We start from the raw sequence: 27,936 nt of genomic DNA, 5'->3' as shown, positions 1-27,936 counted from the left end.
TGTATATAAGCATACTAGGTCTCTCTGGGAAATCGGCCAAACAAATCATGTACTGTGTAGTGATAACATATTTTCCTGTTGGTTAGAAACATAAATTTCCTTTTTAGTGAAAATAAAAGCTACCTTTGGTTGAGTGGGTTGGTCGTTTTTGCTGCTCTGCCTCTGCTCAGTGCTGCTTTAGGATCAGCTTACCCCCACCCATATGTAATCACAAATGCAGGCACACACATACACCTCACCTAGAGGTAGTTAGCCTAGCTGAGGTTTTCCAGCCTGAGCTCAGCCAATGGTTATGTGTACCTTCCAAATGGCACCCTATTCCATATATGCTGTAGTGCATTTCTTTTGACCAGGACCCACAGGGCTCTGATATGAGCTCTGGTCAAAAGTAGTGCACTATAGGGAGTAGGGTGACATTTGGGAAGCAGCGCAAAGGGCTTTTTACCCAAAGAAACACAGCAGGGAGGAATGTGAATGTTCACCAAATTCAGGAAGAGTGAGATTACAAACACATGTAATTGAGGAGCTTCAAAAGGTATAAAAACTACCTTGTTCCCCTGTAAATTGCTAAAAACCTGAACCAGATGTACTGTACCAGAATGCAATTTGCACAGAAACACAACATCGTTGTTGTGCAATGCCCATAATGGTAATAGATAGGTTAATGTAGGGAGCTGGTGGTGTGTGTGTTTGTTTTTACTATCCTTGTGGGGACCAGAAGTCCTCACAAGTGGGGACATTTTGCCTGTCCCCACAAGGAACAATACTATTTTAAGCTTTAGGTTTAGGGTTAGGAATTTGGGGTAAAGGTTACGGTAACTGTTATTTTATGGTTTAGGATTAGGTCCGGCCTAAGCAGAGGGAATTAGTTAAGATGGTTGAGCCTGGAGAGATAGAGAGGCTGCAGTCCAAACACGTTATTTTTACCCCATCAGCCTTTGCGATCCACTTTTCCTCTGGGGAATCCCCTTCGAAACCGGATGCAGTTTGATTGCAATCTTCAGTGGAGGTCCAATTCACTAATGTTGCCCCCTCGGCCCACAATTTAGCTTGAGGCAGCAAGTGAACAACTTTGGTCGCTTGCAAGGTTGATATGACCCACAATTCAATGCAAACTGTAGTCACATGTCAAACTCTGGTAGCCGTGAAGTGTCAAATGTAATCAACAAGGCTGCATTTTCAACAAGTCAGAAAAGTATGAAGCTAGCTTGCTAAAAAATATATATATATTCATTGATTTTAGTGTTGGCAAATTGGTTTAGTCTTAGCCTATAAAACATTGCTAGATTCATAAACATATTTTTTGCAATTCTGAAATGTATTGGAATAAATTACCGAACTATAAAACTAGCTAGCCAGCTATGGGTAACTGTAGCTAGCTACAAGCTAGCTACAAGACAGGAGTGCTAGCTAGATACTTTAGCGAACTAGGTACATTAATAGCTTCAGGTATCACTTAGGGAAGACCCAGATGCAGACAGTGTCAAAGTAACAAAAGTTTATTACTAAAACAGGGGTCAGGCAAAACGACAGGTCAAGGGCAGGCAGAGTCCAAAAGGTAGAGAATGTCAGGCAGTCTCAGGGTCAGGGAAGGCAGATGTCAATAATCCAGTGTGGAGTGAAAAAACACAGAACGGCAGGCAGGCAGAATGGTCAAAACTAGAAAACAGAAGCGAGAAACAGACAGGAGCAAGGGGGAAAACGCTGGTAGGCTTGACGAACAGAACGAACTGGCAACAGACAAAACAGAGAACACAGGTATAAATACACTGGGAAAAATGGGGAAGATGGGTGACACCTGGAGGGGGTGGAGACAAGCACAAAGACAGGTGAAACAGATCAGGGTGTGACAGTACGCCCCCTCTAAGGGCGCCACTTGGTGTCCTACCTGGGCGCATACCTGATTAACTGGGGCGCCGGTGTTGGAAATCAGTGATGAGGCCTGGGACCCAACACCTGGGACCCAGCAGGGACCCAGCACCTCTCCTCCGGGCCATAACCCTCCCAGTCAACCAGGTACTGGAATCCCCTTCCGAGGTCGAACCTTCAGGAGATGCCTCACTGTGTACACCGGTTGGCCGTCGATGAGACGGGCGAAAGAGGTGGGCCTGGAAACAGGAGACAAGGGGCTGTAAAACGGGTTTGATTCTAGACACATGAAAAGTGGGATGTATACGGAGGTTACCGGGCAACAGAAGATGAACAGCTGAGGGGCTAATGACCTTAGAGACGGGGAAAGGGCTGATAAACCAGGGGGAAAGTTTGCGGGACTCCATCCGGAAGGGCAGATCCCAGGTGGACAGCCATACCTTCTGCCCGAGACAATACCGGGGAGCCGGGATCCGGTGGCGGTCTGCTTGTCGTTGATACCTGGAGATGGTATTGAGAAGGTCCGACCGGGCTCTCTTCCCGGTACGACGAACGCAGCGGACAAACATCTGGGCCGAAGGTATGCCGACCTCTTGCTCAGGGAAGAGTGGGGGCTGATAACCCAGGGAACTCTCAAAGGGTGAAACTGGCAACAGACAAACAGAGAACACAGTTATAAATACACTGGGGATAATGGGGAAGATGGGCGACCCCTGGAGGGGAGTGGAGACAAGCACAAAGACAGGTGAAACAGATCAGGGTGTGACAAAGGTTGGTTGTTTTTAAGCTCAACTTCAAGATTTCCAACAAGGATGTTGCCTCTCTGATCATCACTCTCCCTTGCTTTGGCAAGGGACATTTAAGGTACACTTGGATGTGATGTCATGAGGGTTGTCTACTTTGAGTTTGAAACGCAGCCAGAGAGAGAGAAGGGGTGGAGAGGGGGGGGTAAGAGAGAGGGAGAGGGGGGAGGTACATTATGAGGAGGAAGTGTGTGTCCACAGAGCGAGATACTGTTCAGTGAAATGGGAGGAGACAGAAGCTGGTTGATTTACATATTTCTCAGGAGACTCCCCTCAGGAAACACTTCATAATTAACCTCTCATGTTGTCTGTATGAGGTTGTGTCCAAAATGGCACCCTATTCCCTATATAGTGAACTACTTCTGACTAGAGCCCAAAGGGCTGTATATGGGAATAGCGTTCCATTTGGGATGCATCTTGGAGATCTGAAAGGCAACACGCCCAACACCCAATGACACTCCAAGGTGTGTTAGGAACTTGATTAAAGCTCATCTGACATAACGCTATAGGAGCCTCCTCTATGGCATATAGAAATTGTAGTGAAGAACTACAATCAGTTGATAATGTAATAATGCCATTCTGAATATATGTCAAAATGTCCTCAAATTGACAACCGAACGGGCGTCTGCCTTCCCTAAAGATACAGAAGTTGGCCTCTCCAACAATATCAGACCAATAGTATAGCTAGCTAAGTACATCTGCTTTGTCTAAACAGGCTATAGGCTTCGTCCCCAAATGGCACTCTATTCCCGATACAATTTAGTGCACTAGTTTTTACCAGAGACCTATGGGCTGTGGTCAAAAGTAGTGCACTATACAGGTAGACACATCCACATAGCTACACTGTGAAGGAAAAGGTATTATCGACAGTAAAAAAACGATGAAACGTGTTACTGCAGCATAAATTAAATGACGCATTGTGGGAAAATTGCCTGTATTTCGAATGGTGCTGAAATTCCACCCCACAGAATACAGTACGGTACCATATCCTTGGAGCTGCAAAAACCTTTTGTTTACTAGTGGATGCATAGTATTGTTGTTTCTGGCTCATTAGCATATTTTTTTGTAAGAGGCTATAGTTGTTACATCCTTGTGTGAGAATGCTGTACCAATTTAACTCCTATATGGTTATAGTGCCACATCAATTAAAAAATGTATAAGAGACAGACTGGAGTGGCAGCTAATCTTAAACCTTGGTTGAGCATTTTCCCATGTACGTTTGGTCTGTTTTGCCCTGTAGTCGCTGCCGGTTAGTAATTAAGGCCTCTAGAAGTGCAAGTGACATCAAACACCAAATATTCATTCATATGCTGTAATATGCTGTAATGTGTAAACACTTTACCTAGCAGCCAACCTGTTTGCACCAATCCCTTGTAAGTACAGTAAAATCTGAAATACAAGCCCCTCCCCATCCATTCATGATTTTATCCCGATCACTGTAGCGGCTTTCGTTGGTGGAAGGAGAGGGAGACCAAAATGCAGCGTGGTACGTATCCATAATATCATTTAATAGAGAATGAATACAAAAGAACGAGAATAAATGAAAACCGAAAACAGTACCGTATGGTACTAACACAGGAAACAAACAAAATAGAAAACAGGCTACCTAAATATGGCTCCCAATCAGAGACAACGACTGACACCTGCCTCTGATTGAGAACCATACTAGGCCAAACACATAGAAATATAACATACAGAACAAAACATAGAAAAACAACATAGAATGCCCACCCCAACTCACGCCCTGACCAAACTAAAATAAAGACATAAAAAAGGAACTAAGGTCAGAACGTGACAGTAGCATTTACTTTTTCACAGTATAATACTGTCAATTTTACGGTGTACTGTAATATTACATACAGAATTTGACTTGCCTCGAGCTGCCTGTAAATTACTGTCAAATTCATGGTACCCCCTTTACAGTGTAGCTAAGTACATCAGCTCCGTCCACAGAGGCTATAATATAACCTGTAGCCTGATTGAGGCTCTCCATATAGCTCTGTAGCCGAGGGAAGGCTCTTTCCTTAACACGATTACCTCTCATTGACAAACATCCATTTGAGAGCAGAGCTCAGCCGGACCACCACTTAGGGCTGAGATGGGGCTATTTACCTGAGATAAACCCAATCTTCATGGCAAACTCCCAATGACACCCTATTCCCTATATAGTGCACTTCCTTTGACCAGGGCCTGTAGGGCTCTGGTCAAAAGTAGTGCACAATGTGGGGAATTGGGTGCCATGAGGGACGCAACCCATGTCACAATGTGTCTCCAATGATACAGCCGTGCCAGCAGGATAATTCAGAGCAGGGTCACCTTGGATCTTATCTCCTCCTCATCTAGGGGATTCAATTGAGAGGGGGTATGGGGAGGGACAAACAGGAGAGGGAGGGGGGGGGGGGGGGCAGTGATTGAGGTGAGAAGGATGCCTGCCAAATGGCACTATACTCCCTACAAAATGCACTACTTTTAACCAGGGCACAGAGCCCACAGGGTTCTGGTCAAAAGTAGTGCACTATGTAGGGAGTAGGGTGTCATTTGGGATGCATATAGAAAAGAAGACTGTGGTCAGTAGTGGTAAAGATGTAGTGAGGAGTCAGAAGCTCTGTTGTAAATGTAAAGTTGGTGTGTGTGTGTGTGTGTGTGCGTGCGTGCGTGTGTGTGTGCGTGTGTGTGTGTCAAATTCAATGAAATAAAATCAACTTTTATTTGTCTCATGCTTCATAAACAAACAGGTGTATACTAACAGTGAAATGCGTACTTAATTAGAAACAGTAGAAAAATAATAACACAAGAAATAAATACACAATGAGTAATTATAACTTGGCTAAATACACGGGGTATCATTACAGAGTCGCTGTGTGCGTGTGTGTGCGTGTGTGCGTGTGTGCGTGTGTGTGTGTGTGTGTGTGTATGAACTGACAAAGATCAGTCAGTGGCAGCTCGCGTCTCCGAACGTCTCTTTGACTGGAGCAGACGTCTGTCAGTGTGCATTGTGTCACTCGGGCCAGGGCCAAGGCTGTCTACAGACAATCCATTGTAGTGAGGGATACTAGTAGGAAGTGATGGATAGTAGATGGCTTTTCCCCCTTCTTTTCGTAATTTAGGCATGGATGAATCAAGACCACAGACGCATGCTGCCAATGGGACAAACCCCAATATGTAATTGAAGCAAATGAGACTAAAAGATTCATATAGAATATCAACAAAAAAATGACACCATCACAACTACACTATTACACTGACTGAGAAGGGATGAGGAAGACCAATTTTAAGGATTATTTTAACCGAATCCTACAGTTTGAATCTTAAAACTATGTGACTCCCCTATAAATAGTCAGAGCTCTGTGTCTGTCTGTCTCTCTCTATCTCTCTGAGTTTGATTCCACAGGAGCGTTCTAATTGCCTATTGTTCTGTAGCTGCACTGTCTGGATGATGCGTACTGACAACCAGTCAACCAACATCCTCAAGTGATGTGGAGCCTACTTCAGAGGTTCCACAGGGAACTCAGCCATTTTACAGTTGTTTTCCTCTCTCTCTCTTTCCATCTCTCTGTCTCTCTCCATCTCTCTCTGTTGGTCTCTCTCTCTATTTCTCTCTCTCCATCTCTCTCTGGTAAGAGTATATGTCTAGATGTAATGCCCGTATGTAGCAGTGTAATTAAAAACATATGTAATTTGTCAATCAGTGTCCTCATCTCATCCTCTCATCCACATGAGTCGCCTCAAATCACAAGCCAGACTGAATATCCAGATATTATGTTCATAGTCAACATGGACAATGACCAATTTAAAGAAAAAAAATCTGTCCCTACCAGCTCTTACAACATGTCCACCCCCCAGAGATTGGAACAGGGGAACAGGGGGAACAGGGGGTCAGGATTAAACCTACTTTGCACAGGCAGCTAGCTAGTAGTGTGAGCATACATCCCAAATTGCACCCTATTCCCTATATAGTGCACTACTTCTGACCAGAGCTGTATGGCCATTTGGGAAACAGTCCCAGAGAGAGAGAAGAAGTATTACAACCACCGTTCAGTTCCCCTGGTTCTGAGAATCAAGCAGACAGAAAAGAGAGTGAAGCTCAGCTCATCCATTCAATTAGACTAATCGGTGAACCTCTCAGAGTGCTGTTTCTGAAAGATCTGTCATGTCCCCATCTTTTTTATTGTTTTCGTTTTTTCCCCAATGTAACCTTTATTTAACTAGGCAAGTCAGTTAAGAACAAATTCTTATTTACAACCCGGACGACGCTGGGACAATTGTGCACCACCCTATGGGACTCCCAATTGTGTGTGTGTGTCATTCAGAGGGTGAATGGGCATGACAAAAGATTTAAGTGCCTTTGAACAGGGTATGGTAGTAGGTGCCAGGAGCACAGATTTGAGTGTCAAGAATTGCAATGCTGCTGAGTTTTTCACCCTCAACAGTTTCCTGTGTGTATCAATAATGGTGCACCAACCAAATTGGCACTGTGGAATGCTTTCGGCACCTTGTAGAGTCCAAGCCCCAAAATAATTGAGGCTGTTCTGAGGGCAAAAGGGGGTGCAACTCAAAATTAGGAAAGTGTTCCTGATGTGTTGTACCCTCAGTGTATAGGACAGTGTGCGGTGTTCCGTTTTTCAGCGTTAATCCCAATTTATTTAGCCTGAATTTTGACTTCTCAATTTTTACATCAACAAATAACCTTCAATTCATTTCAAGAAACCTATAAAAACATTTACTCGACACAATTTTTTTTCTCCAAATTATCTTTCTCAGAAATGTTTGTATATTGTCCCATACAATAATCTGTACTAAATGTTTTGTTCCTAAAATAAGTTGTTATTTTAATTGTATTTGTTATATTTTGGCCACTTTGAATACCACTGATATAGTGTAGGGGATAGGGTGCCATTTGCGAGGCACCCTAGGGACATTCTCACAAAAAGACTATGATATTACAGTTTGACAAATGTGCTTTTCAAGTATGACTTACATGGAACTCAACATTACAGCGCAATAAGACAGATAACCATGAATGAAAATGGGTGACATTTCTATCTATAATATTGTCGTAGGCCAAATGGCACCCTATTCTTTGGGCCCTAGCCAAAAGTAGTGCACTAAATATGGAATTGGCCGGTGTGAGGGCCACGAGGAAAAAATAAGGAAAAAGAGGAAGAGTGAGAGATTAACAGAGAGAGAGAGAGATGGAGAGAGAAAGAATCCTCAGAATGCCAACTAAGCCTGCAATGGCTAGATAATTGTCACGATGTTGGACTGGGCTGGAGACTGGCATGTCAGACTATCTGACTGGAATGTCACAGTGCATGTGGTTGTTTTAATTCATCACCATCGGCACAGCTAGAGCATGTGGGTGGATGAGGAGGCTTGCGTCCTAAATGGCACCATATTCCCTATGTAGTGCAATACTTTTTACTAGGGCCCAAAGTGCAATATACAGGGAATAGGGTGCCATTTACGATGCAAACAAGGATGGGGTTGTGTGGATGAACCTGAACACATTTGTGGTTGCTTGCATCTCAACGTTGTTGTGTTATTTTATGGTACAGACAGGGGAGACAAAGGAAGAGAGATTGGAATAAAGAATTGCTTCAGTGCTTTCGGTTATTTGCGGAAAAATTAAGTTGATTTATATAGATGGGTGCCACGAGTCTCAGTAGTGAAATGTGAGTGTAAAAGATGGAAGAGAATCGTGAAAATTACTGCTAGCACATATAGATTTGAGTCATTTAACAGACACTCTTATCCAGAGTGGCATACAGTTACATTCATCTTAAGAAAGATAGGTGGGACATTCACATATCTCAGTTATAAACCACGTCTTCATCCACAGTTGTTATGCGAGTAAAGTCATACCATATAAAAAGAAATCACGACAGCTGTGATGGAAACAGGAAGTTTCGGTACAATTGTATAAATGCCGACAGATCATTTGTTAGTTTGACATGGTGAGATCGTTTTGTTTTGAAAAAATTAATTACATGAGAAATGATGGTGGAAATAAATAAAGTTGCTATCAGAAAAATCTGAGCTAGTAAAGGGGGAAAAAGTAAAGTGCGAGTGTTAGTTCACGAAAGGCATTCACGAAACACACACACACACACACCAGTAGTGGTCAGTGCCGTTTAAGATGAGGGAGGATGATAAAAAATGCTTTGAGCATGGCCTTATTTCTATTACAGCATATTGGATGACTGTCTTTCATATTCCATTCACCTAGGTCAATGTATTATCGATAGGTTCAGGCAACCACAATGATACTCTAATTTTCCATGTACCCATCGTGAGGTTCCTACAACCTAGCCTATGAATGAAAGTTTAAAAGAAGGCTCACAGGTCAAAATAATTTTTTGTAATCATGGTGAAAGACAGTGACACATTCAATACTGCCTTGCACACTCTTGCCTGAATCTAGCTGATGTAGGGTGTAATCATTAGTCCAACAGTTGCAAATGTGAGTTTCTATTGGACAAATTCAGTTATTTTTATCCACGTTTAGTTCTGTTTGCTTGCGTTTAAGAAATGTTTTTCTACAGAATTGGTGGAATGAATACACTCCTGATCACATGCAAACAGTTCACTTTCATAGCAGCCACATAAAAACAGCATGATCACTTTGCTCATTGTATATGTAATTGCTTCTTGCAACTATCTACTCAGTCTCCTCCTCTCACCTTTTCCCTTCGCTTGTGGACTTCAGTGCACAACATATCACCTGTCTGTGACCAGGCAAAAAACCTTTCCAAGCCAAACCTTCATATCATGACGATAACTGCTACACACAGCCTACATTGCGGTCTCGTCATAGTCAACATAGCTACTAGAACTAACACGTTAGTAAACCCACTACAATCATGCAGTACAGTGTACAGTCAGAAAGCCATTTAGCAGTTACAACGGAGGGTCCCGGTGGCAATAAATTAATAAAACAAAAAGGTTACCTTGATTTGGAAGAGTTCCGATGTTGGATAGCTAGTTAGCTAACTTAGCATCCCTCTCTGTTTGACCCGGGTGTTTGAGTAGGCTAAACTAGCTAGCGCATTCACTAGCTAAGTGAAAGTGAAAGTTAAAAAAAATATACAACCAAATATAGCTATCTCTCTCTCTCTCTCTCTTGCTTCTTCTTAATTTTTGAATGAATTAACTATTGTCTTTCTCTCTCTTTCAGTCAACTACTCACCACATTTTATACACTGCAGTGCTAGCTAGCAGTAGCTTACGCTTTCAGTACTAAAATCATTCTCTGATCTTTTGATTGAGTGGACAACATGTCAGTTCATGCTGCAAGAGCTCTGATAGGTTGGAGGACGTCCTCCGAAAGTTGTCGTAATTACTTTCTAAGTCTATGGAAGGGGGTGAGAACCATGAGCCTCCTAGGTTTTGTATTGAAGTCAATGTACCCAGAGGAGGACAGAAGGTAGCTGTCCTCTGGCTACAACATGGTGCTACCCTACAGAGTGCTGCTGAAGCTACTGTAGACCTTCATTGCAACACATTGTGTTTTAATCAAACATTTGGTAACATGCAAATATTTTTTGTATATTTTTATCTAAAAATTATAACTTTTTTAATTCACTGAGGAGGATGGTCCTCCCCTTCCACAACTGAGGAGCCTCCACTGACACACACACACACACACACCTTCTCATGCCCTATCCAAGCCAAGTATGTAATCTAGTGATCCACTGCTGCTAGGTATCCCTATGGAGCCACTAAATTTGAGTAACAAAGTCAACATTTTCATTTCAGAGCCCTATCCATTTTCATTAACTCAATCTTCCATAAGCGTCACATCCCAAATGGTACCCTATTTCCTTTATAGTGCACCCATTTTGACCAGGGCCCATTGGACTGAAAATAATGCACTAAATAAGGCATAAGATACCATTTGGGACACAAGCCAATATTCCATTATATGTCCCAAACTCCCTTAGCCCCTTCAACAACATCACTCATTTACAGGCTCACGGGTAGATGGCCATTACATAGCCTTGATTGATGCACAATGCATTAAAATTACATTATCCTTCATAATTTTAAGCAAATATATCAAACAACAGCTTTCCACTGCAGTGTTACGAACAGGAAAGTCCAGAGGGAGTGATGTCATGGGTTCAGCAGTGGACCTCACAGAGATGTTTGTTGGTTCATTTCCCAGACACATCAGGCATTCATTCCCACAGCTGTAATGTTTTTATTAACAATGACTACCAATTAAAACCATTTTCCCCACTCAACCCAGTGTTACAGTGTTTCACTACTTTCACTAGGAATGTAAAGTATGCCTATGCAGGAAATGTATCATAAACTCTGACTGAACCATTGTCTCACTTAGATGAAGGTCAGGTATTATAATTTAAAATAAAGTGAAGTCAAGAATAAAGAAATTCATTGTAAACAAGAAACTGACAAATGGGAAGAACATTGATAAAAAGCCAGGCAAAGGACCACCTCCCTACCTTGTGTCACACAAGGTGGCTCTCGCTACACATCGGAGGTGCTGAACAAAATGTTTATTTTTTCACATTTCCTAAGAATTAAACAGAACGGTATTGGTCATAAAGTAGATCGAGTAGCAGTAATTGGCTATCAGAGGGCGTATCAATCTTTCAGAAGGTTGATCGATCTATTAAAATTGAGAATAGCGCGGTGGGAGGGTCTTAATTTGGTTTAGTAGGAAGAATACGGCCACATTGTTCCCAGCTACCACATAACGTTCTGAGAACCATATGTTTCTTAGAGCGTGGTTGGCCTATGGTTATTTTGCATCAGTGGAAGCTGGTGGGAGGGGCTACAGGAGGATGGGCTTATTGTAATTGCTGGAATGGAATTAATGGAATGTTTGACTCTGTTCCATTTATTGCAGCCTGTCCTCTTACAGCTCCTCCACACCAGCAGCCACTGTTTTGCATACAACCGTCCTAAAGCATTCTGGGAATGGTGCGGGATAGTTGCTTGGCTTTGGAACATTCTCAGCACATTTAAGGAACTTGAAATATTTTCTTTGTATTTCATTACTTTAACATAACGTTTCCTAAAAGTTCAAACATGGATACATGTATTTTACATTTGGTAATGATCTAAGAATGTTTTACAACTGGTTTGACATTGGGAATGGTCTCAAATAGTTCAGAGAACATTAAGAAACAATGTTCTTCTGTGGGATTTTCAGTAGGCTACTTTCGCATACCATTTCCTATACGTTTTCCCCATGGTCTGTTTAAAGTCATGTTCTGAAATTGCTCCAAGAACGTTAAGAAACAATGTTCTTCTGTGCGAATTTCAGTACTTTAGCAAAACGTTTCCAACAGGTTTCCTCATGGTTCTATATAAAGTCATGTCCTCAACCTGTTCTGAGAAAGTGAAGACAAGTTTCTATAAAAACCACAAGAAAAATGTTGTAACGTTCAAAGAATATTCTACAAATGTCATTTAAAAACATACATTCTGTTCTCAGTATGAACAAAACTCTCTCTGTCATCTATTTTGTTAAGTGTGTTCAGGTATGTTGGCCGCGCCCACTAATTGGCCACACCTGAGTGCATGTTTCCTCTTAAATGGGGTCTGTTTGAATAGACTAAATTTACAATGCATGCTAGCTCCATCCTGGAGCAGTGGACTAATTCCATGGCTAGAAAACTGAAAATTATAGGTTTGAATCTCACAGATACTCTGTCAAAACAAATGGGTTCGGCATTATTAATGCCTAAGGAAATGAAATTGCATGTGTTCAATCTGTGCTTGAAGTTAAAAAGAGAAAACTCCAAATAAGCTAGCAGTGTTTTTCAAAGTTTTATTGAAACATTCAGTGAAAGGTTTATGGAAGTTATTTAAAAACCTTACAAATAGCTTATAATTTCTGTTCTCAAACCTCCCAGGAAAACGTTCAAGGAACCACCCTGTATCCTAAAAATAAACATTCCCAGAACAGGTGAATTTTCACTTCTGTTCCCAGATTAAATTTTAAAAAATAAGTTAAAAGAAATATTCAGTTTTACCAGTCAGGAAACATATGGCTTCGTTACCACAAACAATGTAAGACCAAAAACATACGTCCCCACAACTTCTAAGGAACCAAATCTGCTAGTTGGGTAACCACATACTAAACGGTCTTTGCTGTCACCACTCCGTGAAGTCGCCAGAATTTCGCAATCGCTGCCAGTCCGATCTAGTCTATGCTCGTTCGGAGGAGACAGAGCCCAGGTACAGACAGACAAAACTATCAAACAGATACTGAAGCCGAATGTGGATTGCTGCTGTAGGCTACTAAATGCATACATGACAAACAGCGGATATTAAAGGTGAGATTGAGATTATATTGTTGTCGTGCATATTGTAATGTATGGTAGGCTATATTGATTCTGTAAACAATATAAACTTATTTATCGAATATGTCTACAAATGTTGCAATGCGTAGGCTATCAACATTCGGCTAGGTGAGACAATGTTAGGAAGAAATATCATACGCTCTGTCTCGAGCCTGCAGCGCTCTGTTGGCTTGGTACATTGTCCTTTCTCCGATAATAATGTTAAAGGAAATGTTAACCATACGTTATCAGACCGATTGCGAAAATAAAACATTGATTGCCCTCTGATGGACAGACATCTTTATTTTTTCCCACAAATAATTTACCTAGATTTCAAACTTTACGTTTTTTTGCGTAGATTTCAATTTTGTTTACACATACGTTTATAATGCAATGCATTGATAGGTGAGGTCAAAATGAAACTAAATCAATCGGTTTTTTTTTTAGAACGCTAACAACTAATTCGAATGTTCTACCCTGTTCATAATTTGATGTAATAATTGTGTTATGCAGTTGATTTACAGTCTTTTTGTAGTTGCTTGTAGGCTATTTGACTTCAGAGCCCACTCCGCTCTATATCCTCATTTCGCAGACAGAGAGAAAAGAGAAAGAATGTTGTCCCTTGCAATGTGTAGGCCTAAGTGTTTCTAACTTTTATCTAGTCTTTGGAGGGCAAAGAGCTTACACTCCTTTCTTTACACACACCGACAATGATGCGCGGGTCAGCTGTTTGTTCACCCGCACCCACCCGCAATTGCTAATAACCCATCTGCAACCGCCTGACTAAGCCTATACAGTGTATTTGAAAAGTATTCAGACCCCTTGACTTCCACATTTTGTTATGTTACAGCCTTCTTCTAAAATGTACTAAATTGCTTTTGTCTCATCAATCTACACACCACACCCATAATACCAAAGCGAAAACAGGTTTTTAGAAATAAAAACTGAAAATATACATTTACATAAGTATTCAGACCCTTTATTCAGTACTTCTTGAAGCACTGTTGGGAGCGATTACAGCCTTGAGTCTTCTTGAGTATGACCCTACAAGCTTGGCACACCTGTATTTGGGGAGTTTCTCCCATTCTTCTCTGCAGATCCTCTCAAGCTCTGTCAGGTTGGATGGGGAGCGTCGCTGCACAGCTATGTTCAGGTCTCTCCAGAAATGTTAGATCGGGTCCAAGTTTGGGCTCTGGTTGGGCCAATCAAGGACATTCAGAGACTTGTCCCGAAGCCACTCCTGCGTTGTCTTGGCCGTGTGCTTAGGGTCATTGTCCTGTTGGAAGGTGAACCTTCGCCCCAGTCTGAGGTCCTGAGCGCTCAGGAGCAGGTTTTCATCAAGGAACTCTCTGTACTTTGCTCTGTTCATCTTTCCCCTGATCCTAACTAGTCTCTCAATCCCTGCCACTGAAAAACATCCCCACAGCATGATACTGCCACCACCATGCTTCACCATAGGGATGGTGCCAGGTTTCCTCCAGATGTGACGCTTGGCATTCAGGCTAAAGAGTTAAATCTTGGTTTCATCAGACCAGAGAATCTTGTTTATCATGGTCTGAGAGTCCTTTAGGTGCCTTTTGGCAAACTCAAAGCGGGCTGTCATGTGCCTTTTACTGAGGAGTGGCTTCCGTCGGGCCACTCTACTATAAAGGCCTGATTGGATGAGTGCTGCAGAGATGGTTGTTCTTCTGGAAGGTTCTCCCATCTCCACAGAGGAACTCTGGAGCTCTGTCAGAGTGACCATTGGGTTTTTGGTCCCCTCCCTGACAAAGGCCCTCCTCCCCCGATTGCTCAGTTTGGCCGGGTGGCCAGCTCTAGGAAGAGTCTTGGTGGTTCCAAACTTCTTCCATTTAAGAATTTTGGAGGCCACTGTGTTCTTGGGGACCTTCAATGCTGCAGAACATTTTTAGTACCCTACATTTCTAATACCCTCGACACAAGCCTGTCTCCGAGCTCTACGGACAATTCCTTTGACCTCATGCCTTGGTTTTTGCTCTGAAATGCACTGTCAACTGTTAGACCTGCATGTGTGTGCCTTTCCGAATCATGTCCAATCAATTGAATTTAACACCGATGGACTCCGATCAAGTCGTAGAAACATCTCAAGGATGTTCAATGGAAACGGGTACCTGCGTTCAGTTTCGAGTCTCATAGCAAAGTGTTTGAATACTTATGTAAATAAGGTATTTCTGTGTTTTTTATTTTTAATAAAAGTGCTAAAATGTCTAAAAACCTGTTTTTGATTTGTCATTATGGGGTATTGTGTGTAGACTGATTATATATATTTTTTGTTAATACATTTTCGAATAAGGCTGCATCGTAACAAAATGTGGAAAAAGTCAAGGGGTCTGAATACTTTCAGGAATGTGATCAATTTAGATGTTTCTGCTTATAATCTCTGACATTTTTGGTAGGCTATTTGTTAGTCAACTTGTCTATAATTAGATACATGCAGCTTCTCTTCTGTCATTATATGTTGCCCTAGATGACTAAATAAACCCTTGCTCACCAGAATAATGTAATAGATGATAGAATTAATTCTCCAATTTAGTTGACATCAGTTAAGTTTTCTCTGTGGTCTCTGCTTATTTCGGGGAGCAAAGACGTTTAGGGACCGGGGAGAAAATGCAATAGGTTATAGACCTACAGTCAGTGTCCACATTTCAGTTTCCATTTAACCCATCTGAACAGTAGGCTACAGTTCACTTGACATGCCATAGGCCTATTTGAAGTCCTGTCTTGTGACTGTCGAATTTGCATAACGCCTCACAATCGTCACACATAACATACACTCTTAGAATTTGTATTGCATTTTTTAACACGTCCTTGTGTCTAGCTTTGGACGGCATGTGCTACTTTAAACACAATCACTGTGATTTGTGTACATTTTATGTACATTTTTCAACACATTTTGTGTCGATTCCTGCAAATAATGTGTTAAAAGCTGAAAAACATACAACACACCCTAGATGTTATATTATTGACCAATCAAATTGCGGATCCGAAGTCAACATGTGTCTATGCTGTGGCCTCACACCCTGGCCTTCACACATCTTGAAAAGTGAAGTGACAACTGACAACCTGCAGTGATTCTCAGCCAGCCAGCAGAAGGAATATGAAACACGAAACAATGTAAACGTATTATTTATCTGAACGGCAACATTGTAGCCTTGATTTTCTAAAAATATAATGTGTCTCAGACGAGTTTTCAAGAAGTTAGGACATTTAGGCAAATTTCTACCGTAACCGTTATCATATCATATTTCCCAGCATGTTCTACTGCAGGTTGATTTAGAAAAATAGTTTTTTATATCTGTGCTTTTGCATGTACATTGTTTGAGTCATTAATCTTATGCTACGCTAAGATAAATAAAATACATTTTTTCTAAACTAATCCAATCAGTTCGTTTTTGCATTTGTTACTGAAATCATTGTTCCAGTCTAAATGGAATGCGTAGTCTCCTCCCAATGTTCCTAACCCTGGCAGTCATTCTGAATGCAGGTTGCAGGGGAATAAAAATCCCAACTGTTGGCTGTTCTAACGCTGGCTGGATTCCAATAGGAATTATACATCACTTTGCATAATGTGACTTGCAGGCGGGTTTGCAAAAATCTGGTAATGTTCCCAAAGTTCCCATGATTTTCAGATATCCCAGTTGAAAGCTTCATGGAAACTGGAGGGAATATTCAGGAAACCTGGACTCCTTCAACCACATTTTCCATTAAAGATACTAGAGTTCTCCAATGCTACTTGCAGACCAGATGTGGCCTGTAAAACCAATAGTTTCAGGCCACTGTATCAGCTAATCTAGTTTTAAAAGTAAGGCCTTACAAGATTTGAATGAAACCACTCACCTACATTTACATTTACATTTACATTTAAGTCATTTAGCAGACGCTCTTATCCAGAGCGACTTACAAATTGGTGCATTCACCTTATGATATCCAGTGGAACAACCACTTTACAATAGTGCATCTAACTCTTTTAAGGGGGGGGGGGTTAGAAGGATTACTTTATCCTATCCTAGGTATTCCTTAAAGAAGTGGGGTTTCAGGTGTCTCCGGAAGGTGGTGATTGACTCCGCTGACCTGGCGTCGTGAGGGAGTTTGTTCCACCATTGGGGTGCCAGAGCAGCGAACAGTTTTGACTGGGCTGAGCGGGAACTGTACTTCCTCAGAGGTAGGGAGGCGAGCAGGCCAGAGGTGGATGAACGCAGTGCCCTTGTTTGGGTGTAGGGCCTGATCAGAGCCTGAAGGTACGGAGGTGCCGTTCCCCTCACAGCTCCGTAGGCAAGCACCATGGTCTTGTAGCGGATGCGAGCTTCAACTGGAAGCCAGTGGAGAGAGCGGAGGAGCGGGGTGACGTGAAAGAACTTGGGAAAGTTGAACACCAGACGGGCTGCGGCGTTCTGGATGAGTTGTAGGGGTTTAATGGCACAGGCAGGGAGCCCAGCCAACAGCGAGTTGCAGTAATCCAGACGGGAGATGACAAGTGCCTGGATTAGGACCTGCGCCGCTTCCTGCGTGAGGCAGGGTCGTACTCTGCGAATGTTGTAGAGCATGAACCTACAGGAACGGGTCACCGCCTTGATGTTAGTTGAGAACGACAGGGTGTTGTCCAGGATCACGCCAAGGTTCTTAGCACTCTGGGAGGAGGACACAATGGAGTTGTCAACCGTGATGGCGAGATCATGGAACGGGCAGTCCTTCCCCGGGAGGAAGAGCAGCTCCGTCTTGCCGAGGTTCAGCTTGAGGTGGTGATCCGTCATCCACACTGATATGTCTGCCAGACATGCAGAGATGCGATTCACCACCTGGTTATCAGAGGGGGGAAAGGAGAAGATTAATTGTGTGTCGTCTGCATAGCAATGATAGGAGAGACCATGTGAGGATATGACAGAGCCAAGTGACTTGGTGTATAGCGAGAATAGGAGAGGGCCTAGAACAGAGCCCTGGGGGACACCAGTGGTGAGAGCACGTGGTGCGGAGACAGATTCTCGCCACGCCACCTGGTAGGAGCGACCTGTCAGGTAGGACGCAATCCAAGCGTGGGCCGCGCCGGAGATGCCCAGCTCGGAGAGGGTGGAGAGGAGGATCTGATGGTTCACAGTATCAAAGGCAGCCGATAGGTCTAGAAGGATGAGAGCAGAGGAGAGAGAGTTAGCTTTAGCAGTGCGGAGCGCCTCCGTGACACAGAGAAGAGCAGTCTCAGTTGAATGACTAGTCTTGAAACCTGACTGATTTGGATCAAGAAGGTCATTCTGAGAGAGATAGCAGGAGAGCTGGCCAAGGACGGCACGTTCAAGAGTTTTGGAGAGAAAAGAAAGAAGGGATACTGGTCTGTAGTTGTTGACATCGGAGGGATCGAGTGTAGGTTTTTTCAGAAGGGGTGCAACTCTCGCTCTCTTGAAGACGGAAGGGACGTAGCCAGCGGTCAAGGATGAGTTGATGAGCGAGGTGAGGTAAGGGAGAAGGTCTCCGGAAATGGTCTGGAGAAGAGAGGAGGGGATAGGGTCAAGCGGGCAGGTTGTTGGGCGGCCGGCCGTCACAAGACGCGAGATTTCATCTGGAGAGAGAGGGGAGAAAGAGGTCAAAGCACAGGGTAGGGCAGTGTGAGCAGAACCAGCGGTGTCGTTTGACTTAGCAAACGAGGATCGGATGTCGTCGACCTTCTTTTCAAAATGGTTGACGAAGTCATCAGCAGAGAGGGAGGAGGGGGGAGGAGGGGGAGGAGGATTCAGGAGGGAGGAGGATTCAGGAGGGAGGAGAAGGTGGCAAAGAGCTTCCTAGGGTTAGAGGCAGATGCTTGGAATTTAGAGTGGTAGAAATTGGCTTTAGCAGCAGAGACAGAAGAGGAGAATGTAGAGAGGAGGGAGTGAAAGGATGCCAGGTCCGCAGGGAGGCGAGTTTTCCTCCATTTCCGCTCGGCTGCCCGGAGCCCTGTTCTGTGAGCTCGCAATGAGTCGTCGAGCCACGGAGCAGGAGGGGAGGACCGAGCCGGCCTGGAGGATAGGGGACATAGAGAGTCAAAGGATGCAGAAAGGGAGGAGAGGAGGGTTGAGGAGGCAGAATCAGGAGATAGGTTGGAGAAGGTTTGAGCAGAGGGAAGAGATGATAGGATGGAAGAGGAGAGAGTAGCGGGGGAGAGAGAGCGAAGGTTGGGACGGCGCGATACCATCCGAGTAGGGGCAGTGTGGGAAGTGTTGGATGAGAGCGAGAGGGAAAAGGATACAAGGTAGTGGTCGGAGACTTGGAGGGGAGTTGCAATGAGATTAGTGGAAGAACAGCATCTAGTAAAGATGAGGTCAAGCGTATTGCCTGCCTTGTGAGTAGGGGGGGAAGGTGAGAGGGTGAGGTCAAAAGAGGAGAGGAGTGGAAAGAAGGAGGCAGAGAGGAATGAGTCAAAGGTAGACGTGGGGAGGTTAAAGTCACCCAGAACTGTGAGAGGTGAGCCATCCTCAGGAAAGGAACTTATCAGGGCGTCAAGCTCATTGATGAACTCTCCAAGGGAACCTGGAGGGCGATAAATGATAAGGATGTTAAGCTTGAAAGGGCTGGTAACTGTGACAGCATGGAATTCAAAGGAGGCGATATACAGATGGGTCAGGGGAGAAAGAGAGAATGTCCACTTGGGAGAGATGAGGATCCCAGTGCCACCACCCCGCTGACCAGAAGCTCTCGGGGTGTGCGAGAACACGTGGGCAGACGAGGAGAGAGCAGTAGGAGTAGCAGTGTTATCAGTGGTAATCCATGTTTCCGTCAGTGCCAAGAAGTCGAGGGACTGGAGGGAAGCATAGGCTGAGATGAACTCTGCCTTGTTGGCCGCAGATCGGCAGTTCCAGAGGCTGCCTGAGACCTGGAACTCCACGTGGGTCGTGCGCGCTGGGACCACCAGGTTAGAGTAGCAGCGGCCACGCGGTGTGAAGCGTTTGTATGGTCTGTGCAGAGAGGAGAGAACAGGGATAGACAGACACATAGTTGACAGGCTACAGAAGAGGCTACGCTAATGCAAAGGAGATTGGAATGACAAGTGGACTACACGTCTCGAATGTTCAGAAAGTTAAGCTTACGTTGCAAAAAATCTTATTGACTAAAATGATATAGTACTGCTGGCTGGTGAAATAGGCTAGCTAGCAGTGGCTGCGTTGTTGACTTTGTTTGAAAGTGTAGCTGGCTAGGTAACCTCTAACTGGCTAGGTAACCTCGACAATTACTCTAGACTACACAATTATCTTGGATACAAAGACGGCTATGTAGCCAGCTAAGATCAAACAAATCAAACTGTTGTACTGTAATGAAATGAAATGTAATACTACCTGTAATACTACCTGTGGAGCAAAGCGGAATGCAACTACTCGCTCCAAACCAAACCGGAAGTGCGTATCGTAGAGGGAGAGGCAATAGAAGTGTTGTTTCTTGTATTATTGTCTTTTGTGTCTTTAGAGGACTGCTTAACCTTCACCTTAATGTCCCCTTTCCCTTTTCTTCTGTCCTTATTTTGTCCCACTTTATCCCTTCTTTGTCCCTTCTTCTCTTCTGCCAACTAGACACTCCTTGTTAGCTAGCTAGCTTCTTTTCAGGAATGTCCCTAGCAACTGCCTAGCAACAGGTAAACAACTTAGCTAGCTAAGAAAACGGTATAATTTTATGAAAAATTGTTACTTTTTCAAAAGCCTTTCTTCTTTGTTTGCTGCTTGTTTGGTCTCCTATTCAGTTTGCAGTTTTCTTTTGATTTTTTTCGATGTACTTTACTCTAAAAAAACATTTAAATTTCAATATTTGTAGGAGCTCATCTTTTCAGCTGCTGCTGCTTAATTTGGAACTTCCGGAACCTAGAAACTCAATTGGTGATAACCACAGGTTTGAATAGAAACAAATTCAATAACCATGTCTGATTCACTAACATGACTAACTAGTCATGGGTGGTAATACTACAATTCCCTCAAAGGCAAGGCACACTGGGAAATTATATTGGAGGCGTGGCTTAGTGGGGGCTTGGCTTTCAGTTATCGCCTCTTGGCCACCTGTGAGTAGAAGTGTCGTACCAGTTTAACTGGTATATGGTAGAGGTTTATTCAATTGGAGGTGTGGCTTAGTGGTGGGGTGGCATTCAGTTCGATATTTTTGGCCACCTGTCAGTGGAAGTGTTTTACCACTTTACCTGGAGTATGATAGATTTTTAATGTTTGCCTCTGACAAGGAATAAATGGCTACCTTATTGAGGCTGCTCTCCTGTATCTCATCTATAAAATTGTCTGAGTTAATTTCTCTGGACTGCATATCTAACTGGCACTAAAATGTTTGATGTCTTTCATGAAGGATATTTTGCATGTACAGAATGTAAGATTTTGTATATGGAGCACTCACTGTGTTACATTTACAGAATGTTAAAGTGGATTAGAACACACTATGTGTAAAAAAGAAAAACACACATTTTTTAACACATCGGTGTGTTTAGTTCGGGATGACATATTGTATTACTTTCACATAATCACTGTGTTGAAAAATGTACAAAAATCATGTGTTAAATGTGCCAAAACGATGATTGTGTTAAAATAACACAACGTGTTGTTTTTAATACATCTGTTCTTAGAGTGTAGATCCACGATGACTTCGGATCAGCAATGTGATTGGTCAATAATCTAACACATCTTGAGTGTGTTGTATGGTTGTCAGCTTTTAACATTAATTGCAGGAATTGATTCACAATGTACACAAATCATGTTCGGTCAACATGTCCTCCCTAACTAGACACGCGGATGTGTTTAAAAAAATAAATAATCATCTCTAAGAGTGTAGGCACTGCTATCACCATCCTCATCCCTTCTCTTTATTTTCAACTCTCCATTTCGCAGCTTTTGCCTTATTGAAGTGTACTCCGATATTGTCCTCTTTGCCTCAGTGGATCATCAGCCACTTTTTCTGCCGGTTTCCAAAATCATTTGGTGATTGGCGTATAGGATATTTGCCGTTTGTAAAGTTAGGCCCTAAAGTTTAGGCTTACACACTAATGGCAGATAAATTATGAGAGTAAAAAAAAAAATGCAGCCTATAGATATAAATTGCACAAGAATGATACATTTATGGATTTTTAGGTATTGTTTTCTCGTTATTCAACCCCCCTGGATATAGCCGTGAGGATAACTCGCACATCACCAACACACACATTTGTTTTGTTATCCTTTTGGAGACAAAAATGTATTCCCATTAAAAATCCTATTTACCCTAACCCCTTAACCTAACCTTAACTCCAAACCCTAGTTGTAACCACTTCTTTAGGACCTCTGGGACCCGCAAGGATAGTAAAACCACACCCGCACCACACACAAAGTTTTTATCTTCGTATCATTTATTGATATGCATGCTGAGTGATATGTGCACTTTGAGGTAAAATATACTTTAACATATTATATTGTAAATAGCAGGAATACTGTGGTTTGGGATTTGTTGTATTCTAGCCTTCTGTATGGACCAGAGGGAATGTCCCATTCCCTATTTAGGCAGCCTTGAGCTTGGCTTTCATGGCTTTTAGCCTGTACTGCTTTGAAAAAATTATACTGAATAATTGAAAGCCTGTTTAAGCTAGAAATATCTGTATTTTTGTATGGGCTCAATCCACCCCATCCGCCTATGTCGGCCTTCCACATCTGCGGTGGAAAGAGACAAAGTAGAGAGACAAAGTAGAGTCGCAATTCAACAGCTCAGACACAAGAGGTATGTGGCAGGGTATACAGTCAATCACGGATTACAAAAAGAAAACCAGCCCCGTCGTGGACCAGGATGTCTTGCTCCCAGACAGACTAAATAACTTTTTTGCTCGCTTTGAGGACAATACAGTGCCACTGACACGGCCCGCTACCAAAACCTGTGGGCTCTCCTTCACTGCAGTCGAGGTGAGTAAAACATTTAAACGTGTTAACCCTCGCAAGGCTGCAGGCCCAGACGGCATTCCCAGCCGCGTCCTCAGAGCATGCGCAGACCAGCTGGCTGGTGTGTTTAAGGACATATTCAATCAATCCTTATCCCAGTCTGCTGTTCCCACATGCTTCAAGATGGCCACCATTGTTCCTGTTCCCAGGAAAGCTAAGGTAACTGAGCTAAACGACTACCGCCCCGTAGCACTCACTTCCGTCATCATGAAGTGCTTTGAGAGACTAGTCAAGGACCATATCACCTCCACCCTACCTGACACCCTAGACCCACTCCAATTTGCTTACCGACCCAATAGGTCCACAGACGACGCAATCGCAACCACACTGCACACTGCCCTAACCCATCTGGACAAGAAGAATACATATGTGAGAATGCTGTTCATCGACTACAGCTCAGCATTTAACACCATAGTACCCTCCAAACTCGTCATCAAGCTCGAGACCCTGGGTCTCGACCCCGCCCTGTGCAACTGGGTCCTGGACTTCCTGACGGGCCGCCCCCAGGTGGTGAGGGTAGGTAACAACATCTCCATCCCGCTGATCCTCAACACTGGGGCCCCACAAGGGTGCGTTCTGAGCCCTCTCCTGTACTCCCTGTTCACCCACGACTGCGTGGCCATGCACGCCTCCAACTCAATCATCAAGTTTGCGGACGACACTACAGTGGTAGGCTTGATTACCAACAACGACGAGACGGCCTACAGTGAGGAGGTGAGGGCCCTCGGAGTGTGGTGTCAGGAAAATAACCTCACACTCAACGTCAACAAAACAAAGGAGATGATTGTGGACTTCAGGAAACAGCAGAGGGAGCACCCCCCTATCCACATCGACGGGACAGTAGTGGAGAAGGTGGAAAGTTTTAAGTTCCTCGGTGTACACATCACGGACAAACTGAATTTGTCCACCCACACAGACAGCGTTGTGAAGAAGGCGCAGCAGCGCCTCTTCAACCTCAGGAGGCTGAAGAAATTCGGCTTGTCACCAAAAGCACTCACAAACTTCTACAGATGCACAATCGAGAGCATCCTGTCGGGCTGTATCACCCCCTGGTACGGCAACTGCTCCGCCCACAACCGTAAGGCTCTCCAGAGGGTAGTGAGGTCTGCACAACGCATCACCGGGGGCAAACTACCTGCCCTCCAGGACACCTACACCACCCGATGTCACAGGAAGGCCATAAAGATCATCAAGGACAACAACCACCCGAGCCACTGCCTGTTCACCCCGCTATCATCCAGAAGGCGAGGTCAGTACAGGTGCATCAAAGCAGGGACCGAGAGACTGAAAAACAGCTTCTATCTCAAGGCCATCAGACTGTTAAACAGCCACCACTAACATTTAGTGGCCGCTGCCAACATACTGACTCAACTCCAGCCACTTTAATAATGGGAATTGATGGAAATTATGTAAAAATGTATCACTAGCCACTTTAAACAATGCCACTTAATATAATGTTTACATACCCTACATTACTCATCTCATATGTATATGTATATACTGTACTGTATATCATCCACTGCATCTTGCCATCTTTATGTAATACATGTATCACTAGCCACTTTAAACTATGCCACTTTATGTTTACATACCCTACATTACTCATCTCATATGTATAGACTGTACACTATACCATCTACTGCATCTTGCCTATGCCGTTCTGTACCATCACTCATTCATATATCTTTATGTACATAATTTTTATCCCTTTACACTTGTGTGTATAAGGTAGTAGTTGTGGAATTGTTAGGTTAGATTACTTGTTGGTTATTACTGCATTGTCGGAACTAGAAGCACAAGCATTTCACTACACTCGCATTAACATCTGCTAACCATGTGTATGTGACAAATAACATTTGATTGATTGATTGATTTGAAAGTGGCAGAGCTACAGGGCTGTTAGTAAGACCAGGAGACATCCTGAAAATCTGTCTTTTAACAAAAACGTCTGTAGCGTCCGAACTAATATGACCCCTCTATGGAAAGATGAGACTCTCACGAACACGATGGTGTTCTCCGTTCTGTTCTACGACTTGTCTGAAGGTAACTCAGTACAGGTAAAAAAAAAAAGGAATGGAAGTGTGGAAGTTGTTTTGTGCCCCCCCAAAAAGGGGGTTAAATATGTGTAATATCTCCTAGATATAGGACAGACGCTTCAAAACCTTATTCCTTATTTGTGTTTCTGCCATTTATGAACGTGCTATTCAATGTGTTTCTATATTTCATCAAATCATTTTTAAATATTTGTTTTGATACCTACACGGGTCCTAAAATAGAGGTTAAACGGTAAAGGATACTCCTACAAACTGTATATAAGAACCATGGAGGGAATTGACTTGTAAGCATAATCAGAAGTAACAAGGACAGCAGAACAAGAGGTGGTTTACAAAACCAGATGTCATGGCAGAGAGAGGCCACATTTCTGTGGAGAATTTCACTTTCAACATGTATTTAGCCCCTCCCTCGGCTGTTTATCAAATTAAAGGGTGTGATGACCATTTTGTTGTATTTCCCATCGCATATTGCCCCTCTAAAGATCCACTCCAGTTAAGTATTAGGTGAAGATACAGTATATGTTTCTTTAAATCTCTCCCTTTCATTTAAACCACAGTTTTCTGTGAATGATCACCCAGTAGCTTGATTAAGCTTCAACAAATTTAGCTACAGTTGTGTTTACGTTGTGTTTTATTTCATCTGATTTGTCAATGTTCTACTATTTTAAGTAAGGTTTTGTGCTGCTTTCGGAGAATGATTCTGGGGATAGCAACAAAGTCAATGCAGCCTTGAAGTTGAGAGAGAGAGAGGAAGAGAGAGGAAGAGAAAATAAGAAGAGAGACAGAGGACGAGAGAGGAGAGCTTTTGACAGATCTGAGGCTTTGAAAATTGTCATTTGGAGTTTAATGCTCTATGGCAGGTTATTTTGGGGAGGTTTTCTACCTGCTTTTAAGGTGAGTGGGAGAGACATTTGAAATCAGTCTGGAAGCTGTGATTGTGGCGGCAGAAAAGGTTAAAGCTTTCCTCTAGATGTGACCGAAGCTGCATCCACCTGACAGGTGTTTGATGATCCAGTTCTGGAGGTGTCGCTGAATGTGCAAGGATGTGGAATTTTAGTTCAACCTACTTTCTTTAGGATAAACATGAATAGGTGTATGGTATGCATCTTTCTTTTAACTGTGTTTGCAAGTATTTTCCAATAAAACATTTAAAGACTGTGAGGCAAGAATGATGCTGGTCTGTATTTGTGTATGTTCACAAAAGTGGACATGGCAATTTGGTCAATGTTTTTGCCTAGTGACCTTTCTAAAGACAAGATGCAGCTATACGTTTTGCGTGAAAACATGACAATACATAGTAGCTGAGGCAGTGGGAGTACCTTTTTGTATTTTTCTCCACTATCAATGGATCAGTGATTGACACCCACACTAATTTAATCAATGGGTTGGAAGGAGGAAATATGACTATTATAGAATACTAACTACATATGGGTTTCAAAATGAATATGCCTCTGTTGATTTTACAGTTGGATAATCTTATGAATAAATAGAGAAAGATTCAATGCCGGGAGTTACTACAATCATACATCCTTCTACGTTCACACCCTTCAGGTGTGTGTTTGTCTAAGATCTCTTGGGATCCATCCATCCTCACTTTCTCCCCTCCTCTTGCTTCTCCTCTCCTGTCTTCAATACAACACTTTCACCTCTTTCTTTCTCATCACCCACCCTCTCTCTCGCTCTCTCTCTCCCTCCTCTCTCGCTCTCTTTCTCTTTGTTACGTTTTCCAAAACTGCTCCTCCACCTCTGCTGTCCCCCTAATTAATTTCTACTTTCCCAAGATGGCTTTCTCAGGTCCTCTCTTTCCTCCTCTCTTCATCCCCTCCCCCCTCTATTAATTTGCATCCTGGCTCTACGCTCCATGTGGCTGGCTGCCCAAGTGTTTTTCCTGGAGTCAGCTGGCTAATTGGGTCCCATCTGTTGGGAGAGAGAGAGGTCTGTGCCGAATCCAGGCTAATTTGTGTCTGGATTTTTACCATATTGACTGAGTTCTGCTGGGCCAATGGCACCATGTTCACCGTTTCAGTGGTCTTAGACTCACAAACACCTAATTGTTTTTTTTGTAGTTGCTCATGGACTCTGTGCCATAGACTGACTGGGCAGAAATGTTCCAAGTAATGCTTCTTCCATCTCCCATTCTGTACGCTAATATTTTGAAGGTGTAATGACGAGTTGTGTTGGTAACCTAAACCTTCAGCTTGAAATGCCTCCACCCGCACCATGGAATTTAATTTTTTCCGGTATCATAACTGGGTAAGACGTTGTCAAGAGGGCGGTCGTGTGTGTTTGCGAGGCAGAAGACGCAAGATCAATCCCAATAGTGTACTTGTGATTGTGGAAGCTATACTGTTAAACAAGCAACACAAGCCACATTACATAAGGACTAGGCTGAAGTGCATACAGATAAAGGCTTCATCACAGCTGTGTTGTTGCTATGTTATTGTTCCTGTTCTGTTCTGACCAAGTAAAAACCAAACGTACAGTACTTCCTCCCACATGCTCTCTGCACTGCCTTTAATCTCACACTGATTGCATCAAGCCTCAGCAGCTCAGAAGCAGGATGCAAACTACCCGCAGTACTGAGGAAGTGGTAAGGTCTTAAGCTTGGTGATGATCTGCAGTTGGCATGCTAGCACCCTTAACAACAAGAACTTAAAGAGGATCGCAAAAGAAGCACAACACAGAGGTGCCTGTTCACACAAGCATGAGAGAAATGGCTGTCTCTTTTAACCAAAGAGTTAAAACTTCTAACAGGTAAAATATAGGGGATAGCCTGTGTCCAAAAGGGCCCTGGTCAAAAGTAGTGGACTATAAAGGGAGTAGGGTGACATTTGGGATGCAGACATAAAGTTGGTGCTACAGGCTACCTACCTACGGATATTATATTGGTAGTTCACCCAGTGCAGAGGCAGTCTATTGGATCTTGGCCACTGTGCACAACTTATCACACTGCAACTCTTGAATGTTC

General features: G+C 43.2%; 1 protein-coding gene across 1 annotated transcript in view; it reads left to right on the top strand.

The window, feature by feature from the left end:
* Window positions 1-12,792: 12,792 nt before the first annotated feature.
* The window catches only part of LOC139583765 (E3 ubiquitin-protein ligase RNF152-like), a 60,397-nt gene continuing 45,253 nt past the window's right edge, over window positions 12,793-27,936 (top strand). The window contains exon 1 of the mRNA XM_071415206.1: window positions 12,793-12,979. The gene's annotated coding sequence lies outside the window, so the exon portion shown is untranslated. The remainder of the gene's footprint in view (window positions 12,980-27,936) is intronic.

The sequence above is a fragment of the Salvelinus alpinus genome, chromosome 8, assembly GCF_045679555.1.
Source record: "Salvelinus alpinus chromosome 8, SLU_Salpinus.1, whole genome shotgun sequence".
Taxonomy (NCBI): domain Eukaryota; kingdom Metazoa; phylum Chordata; class Actinopteri; order Salmoniformes; family Salmonidae; genus Salvelinus; species Salvelinus alpinus.
This window is presented reverse-complemented; position numbering and strand designations above follow the sequence as displayed.